The sequence below is a fragment of the Coregonus lavaretus genome, assembly GCF_964263955.1.
Source record: "Coregonus lavaretus genome assembly, chromosome: 12".
Taxonomy (NCBI): Eukaryota; Metazoa; Chordata; class Actinopteri; order Salmoniformes; family Salmonidae; genus Coregonus; species Coregonus lavaretus.
The window spans coordinates 10,119,735-10,134,365 of NC_139999.1; the positions used below are offsets into that span (position 1 = coordinate 10,119,735).

Here is a 14,631-nt window from a genome sequence, read left to right on the forward strand (position 1 = left end):
CAACGGCGCCTGAACTGTCCGTCTGCCCAACGCCGTCTGAACTGCCCGTCTGCCCAACGGCGCCTGAACTGCCCGTCTGCCCAACGCCGTCTGAACTGTCCGTCTGCCCAACGCCGTCTGAACTGCCCGTCTGTACTGAGCCTGCAAAGCCGCCCGTCTGCCATGAGCCTTCAGAGCCGTCCGCCAGACCGGAGCCGCTAGAGCTCTCCGCCAGACAGGATCAGCCAGAGCCTTCCGCCAGACCGGATCAGCCAGAGCCTTCCGCCAGACCGGATCAGCCAGAGCCTTCCGCCAGACAGGATCAGCCAGAGCCTTCCGCCAGACAGGATCAGCCAGAGCCTTCGGCCAGACAGGATCAGCCAGAGCCTTCCGCCAGACCGGATCAGCCAGAGCCTTCTCCCAGACCGGATCAGCCAGAGCCTTCCGCCAGACAGGATCAGCCAGAGCCTTCGGCCAGACCGGATCAGCCAGATCCGTCGGCCAGCCATGAGCAGCCAGATCCGTCAGCCAGCCATGAGCAGCCAGATCCGTCAGCCAGCCATGAGCAGCCAGATCCGTCAGCCAGCCATGAGCAGCCAGATCCTTCAGCCAGCCATGAGCCGTTCAGCCAGGATCCGCCAGAGCCGTCCAGCCAGGATCCGCCAGAGCCAGCCAGCCAGGATCCGCCATTGAGTGAGGTGCTGCCCCTTATCCTGGTGCTGCCCCTTAGTCTGGTGCTGCCCCTTAGTCTGGTGCTGCCCCTTAGTCCGGTGCTGCCCCTTAGTCCGGTGCTGCCCCTTAGTCCGGTGCTGCCCATTAGGCCGGTGCTGCCTCTTAGTCCGGTGCTGCCCCTTAAACCGGTGGGGGTCATTTGGAGGAACCTACGTAAGCGGGTAGTGACTATGGTGGGGTGGTGGTCTAGGCCGGAGCCAGAACCGCCACCGAGGAGGTATGCCCGCCCAGCCCTCCCCTGTTTGGGGGTTTTGAGGCGCGGTCGCAGTCCGCGCCTTTAGGGGGGGGTACTGTCACACCCTGGTTCTGGGACTCATTATGTTGAGCCAGGGTGTGTGCAGTCTATGTGGTTTGGTTCTATGTTGGGTGTCAAAGTGTTGTAATTATGTTGATTAGTCATGTGACTCCCAATCGGAGGTAACGAGTGTCAGCTGTCGGCTCGTTATCTCTGATTGGGAGCCATATTTATTCTGTATGTGTTCTTGTGGGCATTGTGGGTTATTGTTCCGTGTTTCAGTGTTTGTACTGTGGACTTCACGAGTCGTCTTTTGTTTTGTAATTTACGTGCTTACTCTAATTAAAGTCATGTTCGTTCAACGCGCTGCGCTTTGGTCTCCTTCACTCCTAGACGATCGTGACAGTCATGTTTTGCAGAGGGGTCAAATACTTATTTCCCTCATTAAAATGCAAATCAATTTATAACATTTTTGACCTGCGTTTTTCTGGATTTTTTGTTTGTTGTTATTCTGTCTCTCACTGTTCAAATAAACCTACCATTAAAATTATAGACTGATCATTTCTTTGTCAGTGGGCAAACGTACAAAATCAGCAGGGTATCAAATACTTTTTTCCCTCACTGTATGCTTGCAGATGGCTCTACTCATGATACTAGGTTATAAGCACAGACCAATAGAATGGTATAGTCAGTCACTGTGAGTCTACCAATAGAATGGTATAGTCCGTCACTGTGAGTCTACCAATAGAATGGTATAGTCAGTCACTGTGAGTCTACCAATAGAATGGTATGGTCCGTCACTGTGAGCCTACCAATAGAATGGTATAGTCCGTCACTGTGATCTTACCAATAGAATGGTATAGTCCGTCACTATGAGTCTACCAATAGAATGGTATAGTCCGTAACTGTGAGCCTACCAATAGAATGGTATAGTCAGTCACTGTGAGTCTACCAATAGAATGGTATAGTCCGTCACTGTGAGTCTACCAATAGAATGGTATAGTCCGTCACTGTGAGTCTACCAATAGAATGGTTTAGTCCGTCACTGTGAGTCTACCAATAGAATGGTATAGTCCGTCACTGTGAGTCTACCAATAGAATGGTATAGTCCGTCACTGTGAGCCTACCAAAAGAATGGTATAGTCCGTCACTGTGAGCCTACCAATAGAATGGTATAGTCCGTCACTGTGAGCCTACCAATAGAATGGTATAGTCCGTCACTGTGAGTCTACCAATAGAATGGTAAAGTCAGTCACTGTGAGTCTGCCAATAGAATGGTAAAGTCAGTCACTGTGAGTCTACCAATATAATGGTAGTCAGTCACTGTGAGTCTACCAATAGAATGGTAAAGTCAGTCACTGTGAGTCTACCAATAGAATGGTATAGTCCGTCACTGTGAGTCTACCAATAGAATGGTAAAGTCCGTCACTGTGAGTCTACCAATAGAATGGTATAGTCAGTCACTGTGAGTCTACCAATAGAATGGTATAGTCAGTCACTGTGAGTCTACCAATAGAATGGTATAGTCAGTCACTGTGAGTCTACCAATAGAATGGTAAAGTCCGTCACTGTGAGTCTACCAATAAAATGGTATAGTCCGTCACTGTGAGTCTACCAATAGAATGGTATAGTCCGTCACTGTGTGTCTACCAATAGAATGGTATAGTCCGTCACTGTGAGTCTGCCAATAGAATGGTAAAGTCAGTCACTGTTAGCCAGCTGAGTATATGAGTTAGTCTACATTTTTTGAAAAAAGGGTTCCAAAACTGTTCTTCGGCTGTCCCCGATAGGTGAATATTTTTGGTTCCAATCCAGGTAGAACACTTCACACAGCAACCTTTCACACGAAAAACCCTTTTAGGTTCTAGATAGTACGTTTTGTTTCTAAGAGTGTAGTCTTTACCAGCTTTAGTTCCATTGTTCCACTCACCTTTCTATGCAACGTCTTCCATTCAGAGGGCTGTAGAGACAGTAGGGACTGCAGAGACATCCAAGAAGACAACAAAACTCCTGTTGCATATTCCACCCACTCTATAAACCTAGATCAATGTCCAACCACTTCATCTATACCTCATCTTACCTCTGACCCCTCCTTGTGACACACACAGCCTCTCCCTCTCTCTGTACCCAAATACCAAGCCCAGCCTGCCCTCAGAAACAGATAAGACACTAACTAACCGGACCACACCTTCCTACAACAAAACATGGCCATTAAAATGCCCTGTCTCGCTCGGGTCTCTCCCAACAATGACAGGATACCCTAACCCGTCCCTCCCTGGGAAACTATGCTGATGCTCTGCCCACCCCACTTCACTCCCCAGCTAAACAAAGCTGAAGGGAGCTGCAGTGGCCTAGCTCTCTGGCCACACAATCAATTTCCAATTGATAAAAAAGTTAAAATGATAAGAGCAAAGCATGAGTCACTCTAAAGGTGACTGCACAGTTGACTAACAGGGAAGGAGACAGCAAACAGAGCTGCTCCGTACAGATTCCTCCTCGGGACGGGAGTGCTTGGCCAATACCCCAAAACAAAAGATTGGCACTGGAAGCAACACGGGGAAAAATGAGAGAGAGAGAGAGAGAGAGAGAGAGAGCAAGAGAGAGAGAGAGAGAGAGAGAGCAAGAGAGAGAGAGAGAGAGACAGACAGACAGACAGACAGACAGACAGACAGACAGACAGACAGACAGACAGACAGACAGACAGACAGACAGACAGACAGACAGACAGACAGACAGACAGACAGACAGACAGACAGACAGACAGAGAGAGAGAGAGAGAGAGAGAGAGAGAGAGAGAGAGAGAGAGAGAGAGAGAGAGAGAGAGAGAGAGAGAGAGAGAGAGAGAGAGAGAGAGAGAGAGAGAGAGAGAGAGAGAGAGAGAGAGAGAGAGAGAGAGAGAGAGAGAGAGAGAGGGTCCAGCCCCCGGTGTCATGAAAGGGCAGAGGGGCTCAATGAGACAATAAGGACATAAGAGAAAAGCCAACAGCATAACAAAGTGCAGTAAATCCATAAAATACCCATACACACTTCCCTATCGTGGTGACATAACATTTACATAAATTACAACATCTATTTGCTTAGCAAAACACATGTATCCAAGGTATCAGAGAACAACACCCTCTACCACCCACCCATTCAGGAGGTTTTCTACAGAACAGCTGAAGTTAAATAAATGTACCCTTTTAGAGAAAAAAATATATATTTTTGGTCAGATGGATTGATTACTCAACTTGTTATCCAAGGGCTCACATTATGGTTCACATTATCAACAGATCCTATGTACAGGAGTTCTCTAAAGAACCTTGATTTTGCTAACAGTCTACATGGTGCCATGTCGTCTATGTTGTACAAGTCTGTGAATATTTCTGACAGTATGTATTGTTACTTCTAGAATAACATAACAACAATACTGCACCTGGTCACTCGGAGCAATCTGTGTCCACCCTTGAGACAGACTCGAGACGGACAGTGCTAGAGAGCATCCTGTCGGGCTGTATCACCGCCTGGTACGGCAACTGCACCGCCCACAACCGCAGGGCTCTCCAGAGGGTGGTACGGTCTGCCGAACGCATTACCGGGGGAAAACTACCCGCCCTCCAAGACACATACAGCACCCGATGTCACAGGAAGGCCAAAAAGATCATCAAGGACATCAACCACCCGAGCCACTGCCTGTTCACCCCGCAATCATCCAGAAGGCGAGGTCAGTACAGGTGCATCAAAGCTGGGACCGAGAGAATGAAAAACAGCTTCTATCTCAAGGCCATCAGACTGTTAAATAGCCATCACTAGCACATTAGAGGCTGCTGCTGCCTATTGAAATCACTGGCCACTTTAAGAAATGGAACACTAGTCACTTTAATAATGTTCACATATCTTGCACTACTCATCTCATATGTATATACTGCATTCTATTCTATAATATTCTTCTGTATCTTATTCAATGCCGCTCTGTCATTGCTTGTCCATATATGTATATATTCTTAAATCCTATTCCTTACTTTTTTGTGAGTATTGGGTATATGTTGTGAAATTGTTAGAGATTACTGCACTGTCAGAGCTAGCAGCACAAGCATTTCGCTACACCCGCTATAACATCTGCTAAACACGTGCATGTGACAAATAAAAGTTGATTTGATTTGATTTGACTAGCACAGCTACGCACCTGTTGTCTAACCATCACCACCGCCACAGACACACACACACAGAGCGAGAGACTGAACTTTGCCACATCCTGCTAAAGACAGGTAAGGACATCAATAATTAGCCAGCTGCCAGTGAGGCAGCTCCCTCCCTGTCCGTCTGACACATTTGTAGGAAGTCTCAAGGAGAACGGTTGTCATGGAGAGGAAAAGGACAGGAGAGAAAATGGACAGGAGAGAGAGAGGGAGGCAGGAGGGAGGGAGAGAGGGAGGCAGGAGAGAAAGAGGGAGGCGAGAGGGAGGCAGGAGAGAGAGAGGGAGGCAGGAGAGAGAGAGGGAGGCAGGAGGGAGAGAGGGAGGCAGGCAGGAGGGGAAGAGGGAGGCAGGAGGGAGAGAGGGGCAGGAGAGAAAGGAAGGTCAAGGAAGGTCAGAGAGCGAGGAGGGCAAGAGATAGGGGGCCAGGAGAGAGATGGGGGCAAGAGATAGGGGGCCAGGAGAGAGAGGGGGGCATGAGATAGGGGGCCAGGAGAGAGAGGGGGGCATGAGATAGGGGGCCAGGAGAGAGATGGGGGCAAGAGATAGGGGGCCAGGAGAGAGAGGGGGGCAAGAGATAGGGGGCCAGGAGAGAGAGGGGGGCAAGAGATAGGGGCCAGGAGAGAGAGGGGGGCAAGAGATAGGGGGCCAGGAGAGAGATGGGGGCAAGAGATAGGGGGCCAGGAGAGAGAGGGGGGCAAGAGATAGGGGGCCAGGAGAGAGATGGGGGCAAGAGAGCGAAGAAAGTTAGAGAGAGAGGAAGTCAGGAGAGAGAGGGCCAGGAGGGAGAGATGAAGTTTGGAGAGCGAGAGAAGAAGGAAATAAGGGGCAGGAAGGAAGGAAATAGAAAAAAGCTGATTTAGGACAGAATCCTGATGTGTGTGTAGAGACTGAGGAGCCTGAGGCTTTTAGTGTCTTTCCTGTTGTCTTTATTCTCTAGACATGCCTCCCCATCATCTCGCATGTATCCAGACTGTCATTTCTGACCATGGTGAGGTGCATGGTGTAAAATAATTATCTTAATGGCTTCTGTTTCCCTCTGATGCTCTGATGACCTCCTGCAGGAACTGTACCCATTGTGGATATAATAACACCATTTATTTATTTTACCTTTATTTAACTAGGCAAGTCAGTTAAGAACAAATTATTATTTACAATGACGGCCTACACCGGCCAAACCCGGACGACGCTGGGCCAATTCTGCACCGCCCTATGGGACTCCCAATCACGGCCGGTTGTGATACAGCCTGGAATGACGCCTCAAGCACTGAGATGCAGTGCCTTAGACCGCTGCGCCACTCGGGAGCCCATGGTGGATATAATAACGCCATGGTGGATATAATAACACCATGGTGGATATAATAACGCCATGGTGGATATAATAACGCCATGGTGGATATAATAACGCCATGGTGGATATAATAACGCCATGGTGGATATAATAACACCATGGTGGATATAATAACGCCATGGTGGATATAATAACGCCATGCTGGATATAATAACGCCATGGTGGATATAATAACACCATGGTGGATATAATAACGCCATGGTGGATATAATAACGCCATGGTGGATATAATAACGCCATGGTGGATATAATAACACCATGGTGGATATAATAACGCCATGGTGGTTATAATAACGCCATGGTGGATATAATAACACCATAATGGATATAATAACACCATGGTGGATATAATAACGCCATGGTGGATATAATAACGCCATGGTGGATATAATAACGCCATGGTGGATATAATAACGCCATGGTGGATATAATAACGCCATGGTGGATATAATAACGCCATGGTGGATATAATAACGCCATGGTGGATATAATAACGCCATGGTGGATATAATAACGCCATGGCGGATATAATAACGCCATGGTGGATATAATAACACAATGGTGGATATAATAACACCATGGTGGATATAATAACGCCATGGTGGATATAATAACACCATGGTGGATATAATAATACCATGGTGGATATAATAACACCATGGTGGATATAATAATGCCATGGTGGATATAATAACGCCATGGTGGATATAATAACGCCATGGTGGATATAATAACATATAATAACCTTGTAAAAGTGTCAAACCCTCACAGTGAGACTAGAGCAGGGGTAGGCAACTAGATCTTTGTCTGAGTGGATGGTCGGGGGGACGGAACATATTTATAATAATATGTACATTGCAAATTGACCACAGCTAAGCCCAAAAAGCGTACAAATATTTAAAATAACAATAGTGTCATACCTTGATTACATTGAGACGATAACATATGTCAGTGTTTTTATTAGTGGGAATAATTGAGAACAGATTTCCTAAATTAAACTCATTTTTAGCTGAATTCCTGGTGATTTTACAGTCTTTTTTAACCAAACAAAATTACATGCTTTACAAAAAACTTTGGGGGCCAAAAAATATCAGTCACAGGGCGGTTTTGGCCCGTGGCCTGCCTATTGCTGACCCCTGGACTAGAGGGTCTGTCTGCCAGCTGGACGTGCTAACATGGGGTCAGAGGATTAAATGGTGCCTTGGAGCAATCAAACAAGTGCTGCACCCAACTGCAATAAACCCAGTCGCTGTGCCAACATAAAGCCATTTCCTCCCTTCACCGGTCCTCCCTGCCCTCTCCCATGGCTCTACAGCTCTCCACTGAGTGGACACTGTAAATCAGGGCTATAGATCAACAGTTAAAACCTGCAGTCAACACCCACAGGGGTTCCACTATGTCTGAATCCCAAAAGGCACCCTATACCCATAGGGCTCTGGTCAAAAGTAGTGCACTATATAGGGAATAGGGTGCCATTTGGAACACAGCCTAGGTCTCAGACAGTACTGGCGGATGGATAGACAGAGCCAAGTCCTTCTCCTAACAAGCTATTCTGTGTGGGAGCAGTGGTTACATTTATGAGGTGCATGTGTGTTCACTGTTGGAAAGGTGGAAATCATGACAGACTCATAACGGAAGAAATGATTGCCTTAATCAGAGGATTTCCAAATGTGTTTCTAACCAACCAAGCCATTTAAAGCTAAAGTTGGGACACATACAGTATCAATTTCTGCCATGTCATACGCTGCAGAGGAATTCACCATCTGCTCGTCTCTCATAGGCTCTACAGGCCAATTGCTCAATTACCGCCCAGCATGGTGGTTGGGCTAGGTACCTGGGCCTGCCTGGTCTGGGCCTGTGGTGAGTCCCTTCCCTGCCACCCTCGCCATCTCTCAACCAGATACTAATGATATGATACACTCCTCCCCTTCCTTTGCCCCTATCCAATTGTGTTTGATCAGTGAATGCATTTTAAAGGTACAAAGTCTGCGTCTATATATAGGAAGTACACTCAACCAGTAGAAAACAGGGAGTTTCTGCTCGTAGTGTTGAAGGCCTATGTTGAAATGTGCGCCTCATCAGAAATCAGTGAAAACCCTTACCTTCTCAACTGGGTCAATCAGGTTTCCATATAACCCCATGCAGGTTGGGACTGTGTTCCTTAGAATCCCCACCCCTAAAGAAGCACACATAAGGAGACAAGAGAGAGACAGTTATTACATCAGGAGTAGGATTACGGATTTCATAATAAAACAAAATGACAGACAGACACACACAACTGACGTCTCCGTCTCAGAGATTCATATATCTCCTATCATCCCTCACTTCCTCAATATCAAGCTGATCTCCTCTCTTCTAATGTCTCTCTCCATCTCTGTCTGTCTGTCCTTCAGACCGGCGATAAGAGCAGAGAAGATAGCCAGGAGGTATCAATGCCTATTCTCAGTCTGCCAACAGCCTGTCTGCCCCCTCCAAGAGAAAGAGATGAGGTTTCGGCTGTACTGTCAGATGAGACTGACCTATGTTTACTGGACATTTTGCAAAGGTCTTTCTGCTGTATAGAGGAGAACTGAACAAAGAATGAGAATGACTCAACCGAAATCATCAAAGCACATGATGTGCTTTACTTGGAACAACCTAAATTACAACTTCGAAGTACTTATTTTAGGTGCCTCATAAAAAAACATGTGCCCTTCTATGAAAGAAGTGAGTCGCCAGTCACTTTCTGCGATGCAGGCAGCGGACTGGGCAGTGATGTAACGTCAGCATAACACAGTCGTTGGGAAATACTGAACCTGGGCCTTTACGGACACCCCAACCAGCCTCTCTCTCTGTCCACTCCAGTCGTCCCTTGTGAGTATCCTATCACGATCTCCAATTACCAAACAGCTGAATCCTAAGCTTTGCACTCAGCCTCCACCACCATCCAGATCATTAACTTCACTGAAAGAATGTGTTAGGTTGAGGGGTAAAATCCCCTTGTGTTTCAGTACTCAGAGAGGAGATGGTGTGGGAAGTTGGGGCATGGTAGCATAATGCAGTATGTTGCAAAAAGAGAAGGAAGTAAGACATGATAGCTACTGGTCGATTTCATCAAAGCCAATAGAGTACCACAGTGTGAGTCATAATACCCATAAAACCTAACAGTCAAACAGGGAAATGGTTCCAATAGTTATTCCAAAATTCATTTTTCCCATAGAGTTTTTTTTAGAAACACTTAAAATAAGGTCTGTGTTCCATGTAGACTTACCCTGGTGTGGCGTTTTGATAACTGTGTAAATCTCTCTAGGACAAGGTGACTTTTATCAATATATTCGCCTGTATTTACCCCCCAAAAATGAAATACTAATTGGCTGCTTATGTGACTTTCATAAAGAACTACAAATGCCATGATGATCTGGACGAGACTGCCGAATCGAGGCAAAGGTAAGAATCTCTAGATTAACTATCTAATGTTAGCTAAATGTACTACTGAATAAATTGGCTACATTTCTTTAAATGGACAATTCTATGAACTGTCTTGTGCAAGTTTTAAATTGACACAATACCTGTTAGCTAGAGATGACGTGCAGGAGCTTGCAGGGATTTGTAGTCTTGCATGACGCCTCCTTTGATGCTAATTAGCATTTTTGAATCTGAGCATAAATAGAGTTGGAATATATTGATAAAAGTCACCTTGTCCAAGAAAGATTTCCATGGTTATCAAAACGTCACGCCAGGGTAAGCCTACACGAAACACAACCTTTATTTTAAGTGTTTCTAAAATCTCCTATGGGAAAAATGAATGGTGGAAAAACGATTGGAACCATTTCCCTGTTTGACCGCTAGGTTTTATGGGTATAAAGGCCTAAAAAGAGGCCTAAAAAGGCAATGGATATCACAGAAAATGTTCTTATTTATAGCCTATTATTGAGCTGTATTTGGTTAATAATGTAGAAATAGATTAAATACACACATATAATACTGAATGTAGCATATTCCTTTCTTTGCCACCCAAATATACTTAATATGGATTCAAATAATCTATTTCCTCTGGTGTTGACAACAACTAGGCCTAATACAAATCTGGAAGATCTGCATACAGCATTGCTGAACCTTACTATTCCAAATAATGCGTCTTCAGGCTACACAACCGGGGAATGGGTAAAACCAGGGATTTAGCTAAATTAAATGCAGTGTCATTTAGCATAGGATCAAGATTGTGGAGAGCAGATGTGACAAGGAGGCTTGTAGGTACAAATGACTGAGGCAAACAATGAATGGATGTATCCATGGGGAAAAGCCTACAGCCCCTACACTGGCAGATTCACATTCATTTGGAGAAGAAAAACAACTTATGATCTGGGCTAATTAATTACATTAGTAATGGTGCCTCATCTGTCATTCCTCTGTCAGTGGAGTCGGCTGAATTGGGGTGTATAAATCAGACGTGTGTCCTGGGCCCCATTCATATTCATCACATTAATTAATCAAATTACACACTAACACAGACAGGGGCACACACACACACACACACGCACAGACACACACACACATACACACGTGACGCGAACACACAGAAGCATGCACACACACAGACACACATGCAAACACACTGAAGCATGCATGCACGTAGGCAAACACACACACACACCCACTGTAGTCTGTATGACCCTCTGCTCTTCTAGTTTCATCGTGCCCTTCACTTCAGAATAAAACCCTTATGTGGACCCATTGTGGCAGGCAGCATAATAGATTTTGATAAAAGCATAGATTAATGTGTTGGTTTATTAATCTCAAACAGCAGATGGCTTTCATGCAGCTCATTTATGCTCAGAACGCAAACACAGAGCATGACGAGAGAATGAGAATGTCTGAGAGGAATGACTCACATCACTCCTAATTGATCCTCTTGCTGTCACATTCCTCTTACCAGTTTACCGGACTGTTTTTCTGATGACCAAACAACACGCAGACACTTAAACAGAGCCAACTCTTAAACAGTGTTGAAGACACACCTCTTGTTCTTGAGGTAAACGTTGGCATGGCTGGGTCGGCCTAGCATCACCTAGGCCAACCTATGTGGTGACCCAAAGAAAAGTTCCAGGTGCGGGGTTCGGCTGAAACACAATGGACCTGCATATTGCTATGCCTATACTCCCTAGTGCTTTTCTTCATTTAAATATTTTGGCTTGAAATGGGTCTTCGCCAGGACAGACAGCAATGAAATCAACCTGCATGTTATTGTGCTCACTTCCTTCTATGGCCAGGTGTGGACCAGCAATGTGCTCTGAGGTTTAGCCAGGCCAGTGTCATTCAGCATGGTGATGGTGGTGTTGAGCTGTGAGTTCAGGACCCTGGACAATGCTCTGTTGAACAGCTCTCTCTTTCTCTCTCTCTCTCTGCAGCTGGAGGTCAGACAGCCTCACTGAGAAACTCCACAGAGTTAACACCACCAGCTGGTCCCAGGCAATAAATCACACAGAATTGTTTATTTGGGGCAAGTCCCCCAAATTAAATTTGTCCATGAAGACGAACACTCAGCTGCCTGAAAGACAGCAACAAACATATGTCATGTATTTAATGTTATTATGAGGTAGCAGCTACCCTTTAGCTTTTGGACCATGTCTCACTGTACTGGTTACAGCATCCTCTCAGCTGACCCGCCATCACAGAACCTTACAGCATCCTCTCAGCTGACCCGCCATCACAGAACCTTACAGCATCCTCTCAGCTGACCCTCCATCACAGAACCTTACAGCATCCTCTCAGCTGACCCGCCATCACAGAACCTTACAGTATCCTCTCAGCTGACCCGCCATCACAGAACCTTACAGTATCCTCTCAGCTGACCCTCCATCACAGAACCTTACAGTATCCTCTCAGCTGACCCGCCATCACAGAACCTGAGCAGACTTGACTCACATTAAGACATTCTGCGTTTACACAGGCAGCCCAATTCAGATATTTTGCCCAATTATTGGCAAAATAGCTGATCTGATTGGTCAAAAGACCAATCAGTGGAAGAAGATCAGAACTGGGTTGCCTGTGTAAAGGCAGTCCAGAACCATCAGGTGTCAGGACCTGTAGAGAGGTCTGTATCTGAACCACTGGTAGGGCCCTTTAGCTTAGTTGGTTCAAACAATTCTGCTCCTATTGGTGATTATCCCATCTCTCTCAAGGAAGCTTACTCAAGGAAGGACATGTTCCTCTAATACATTATGTTTAAAAGCCTGGATAGTGGATGGTATTGATATGAATACTGTACTTGATGTATTGATAGTTTATCTGAGGTTTGGTTTTATTTTTTCATATTTTAGTAATTGACTATTAAGCTAAAGTACAGGTATCTCATTTTAATGAAATAAATGAAATATTAAACAAAATGATGTAAGGTCCCCTCTTAATTTTCAAGCTTCCTGTGGAAATCATTCTAAAGTATCTCAAAATTGATTTCAATGAAGTTACTTATAGATGATTTGTTCAATGAAGTTACTTATAGATAGATGATTTGGACATGATTTGAAAATGCTAATATGGGTACCATTGACTTGCATTGGATTGTCCTGGGGGCATTTTGCCCCACTGTAGAGGGGGCATTTTTCCCCAAACATACTCACTTTAAATGTTACTATATTATTGAAAACTGATGACAATTGTTCTCTCTAGCTAAGTGGATTATTTTTCTTTAGGCTCCCCTACTGGTATATATAAAAAAGTTTATAGATCTAACTTTATTAGATTATATATAGGCTTAAAACGTTTTCTTAATGACAAAATATTAGATCAATGTACCTGAACATTGTTTTGTTGGAGTGACTTAAAAAGTTGAGATGAGACAGATGACATTTTTAGTTGAGCAAGAATAGTGGCAGCCAGGGAAAGTGTAGATTTTTTTGTTGCGTGAAATAAAGTGGTTTCTGTGAGGATTACAGGCAGGGGACGTTTAACCCCAAGCCACCCTATTATCCTCATTCCAAATAGCCTACATATTAATGAAAACAAATTAATAATATAAATAGTTATTATGCAAAGCATGCTATAGCTGTGGTATAATGGCGTTATTTGATAGTCAATAGGCTATAGCAGCTATATATTGTACAATGTAGGCTACTAAAGAATAAAGCAACAAAAAAACTGCAGGGTGGAAAAATCTTGCTGCCACTGGTAGCAGCATTAAATGGGTTGCGTAGCCTACCAGTCAAACGATGCAGCTCTTAGCCTATTCTTCTTGCTCTTTCTAGTTTCCACTCAACCCAACTACAAATTGTGAATGCGCATATAAATGCCTGACATACCAGAGAACGCAATGCGATGTGTCCTACTCCTCTGTTGGCCTAAATATAAAAATATTTCCATTACCTTTCCGCTAGAAAGGTCGACAGACCCTTCTCCGTCAACTGACAGCAAAGGCTTGCCTTGTGTGGTGGTGCACTTAAAGCGCCGGGGGCAAAGAGGCGACAGATGGGGGATGGTCCCAGGGCCGGCTCTAGCCTTTTGGGGGCCCTAAGCAAGATTAAGCTACTTTCCTGCAATTCTACACATTTTGTCATGACTTATGCCATGTTAATGATATCTTAGTGAGAGTGACTAACCAAATCAATGAATGCCCCCTTGAGGTCAGGGCCCCTGGGCACATGCCTGAGTTCCCGGTTGGTATTCGGACATGATTACTACAAGTTTAGATAGCTGGCTAGACTAATTAACCAATCTGAAAATTGTTAGCTGAAATGGTTAATTAAGTCACCTTCACTGACTGACATAACAGAAAAATTGCTGATGCGCAACCAAATTTTGAACTTGCACCTTGTGTATTCTACTATTCTAACTCTCAACAGTAAGTTGAGACCCGACTGAGTTCCTAAATGTAAATAATAATAATAATACCCTAGCGGCCGCTTATGCCTGGAGCCGGCCCTGGATGGTCCGATGGAAGACTGATGTTGGTCTTGAAATTATCACCCCAGTGGAAATAGCGCTGTCTGAATCCCCACCGACAAGACCAGAACATTTATCTGAAGCTTCCTGTAGGCCTAATGTAAAAAAAAAATCAATAAACTCGTATTTCAAAAAAAGCTTGCAAGGATGAGTGGAACAGGTTCAGATTTAAGTGGTGTGAACTCAGACAGTGAGCTGCAGAAATGGGTTCATTAATTAGACTATGTTATTAACAAAAGTGC

The 14,631-nt window shown here is 44.9% G+C and overlaps 1 protein-coding gene across 1 annotated transcript in view; it reads right to left on the bottom strand.

Moving 5' to 3' along the window:
• The window catches only part of LOC311138478 (protein kinase C and casein kinase substrate in neurons protein 1-like), a 34,709-nt gene extending 20,834 nt beyond the window's left edge, over positions 1-13,875 (bottom strand). The window contains exons 1-2 of the mRNA XM_084173173.1: positions 13,814-13,875; positions 8,575-8,648 (exon numbers count right to left, since the gene is read on the bottom strand). The gene's annotated coding sequence lies outside the window, so the exon portion shown is untranslated. The remainder of the gene's footprint in view (positions 1-8,574; positions 8,649-13,813) is intronic.
• Between the last annotated feature and the right edge of the window lie 756 nt (positions 13,876-14,631).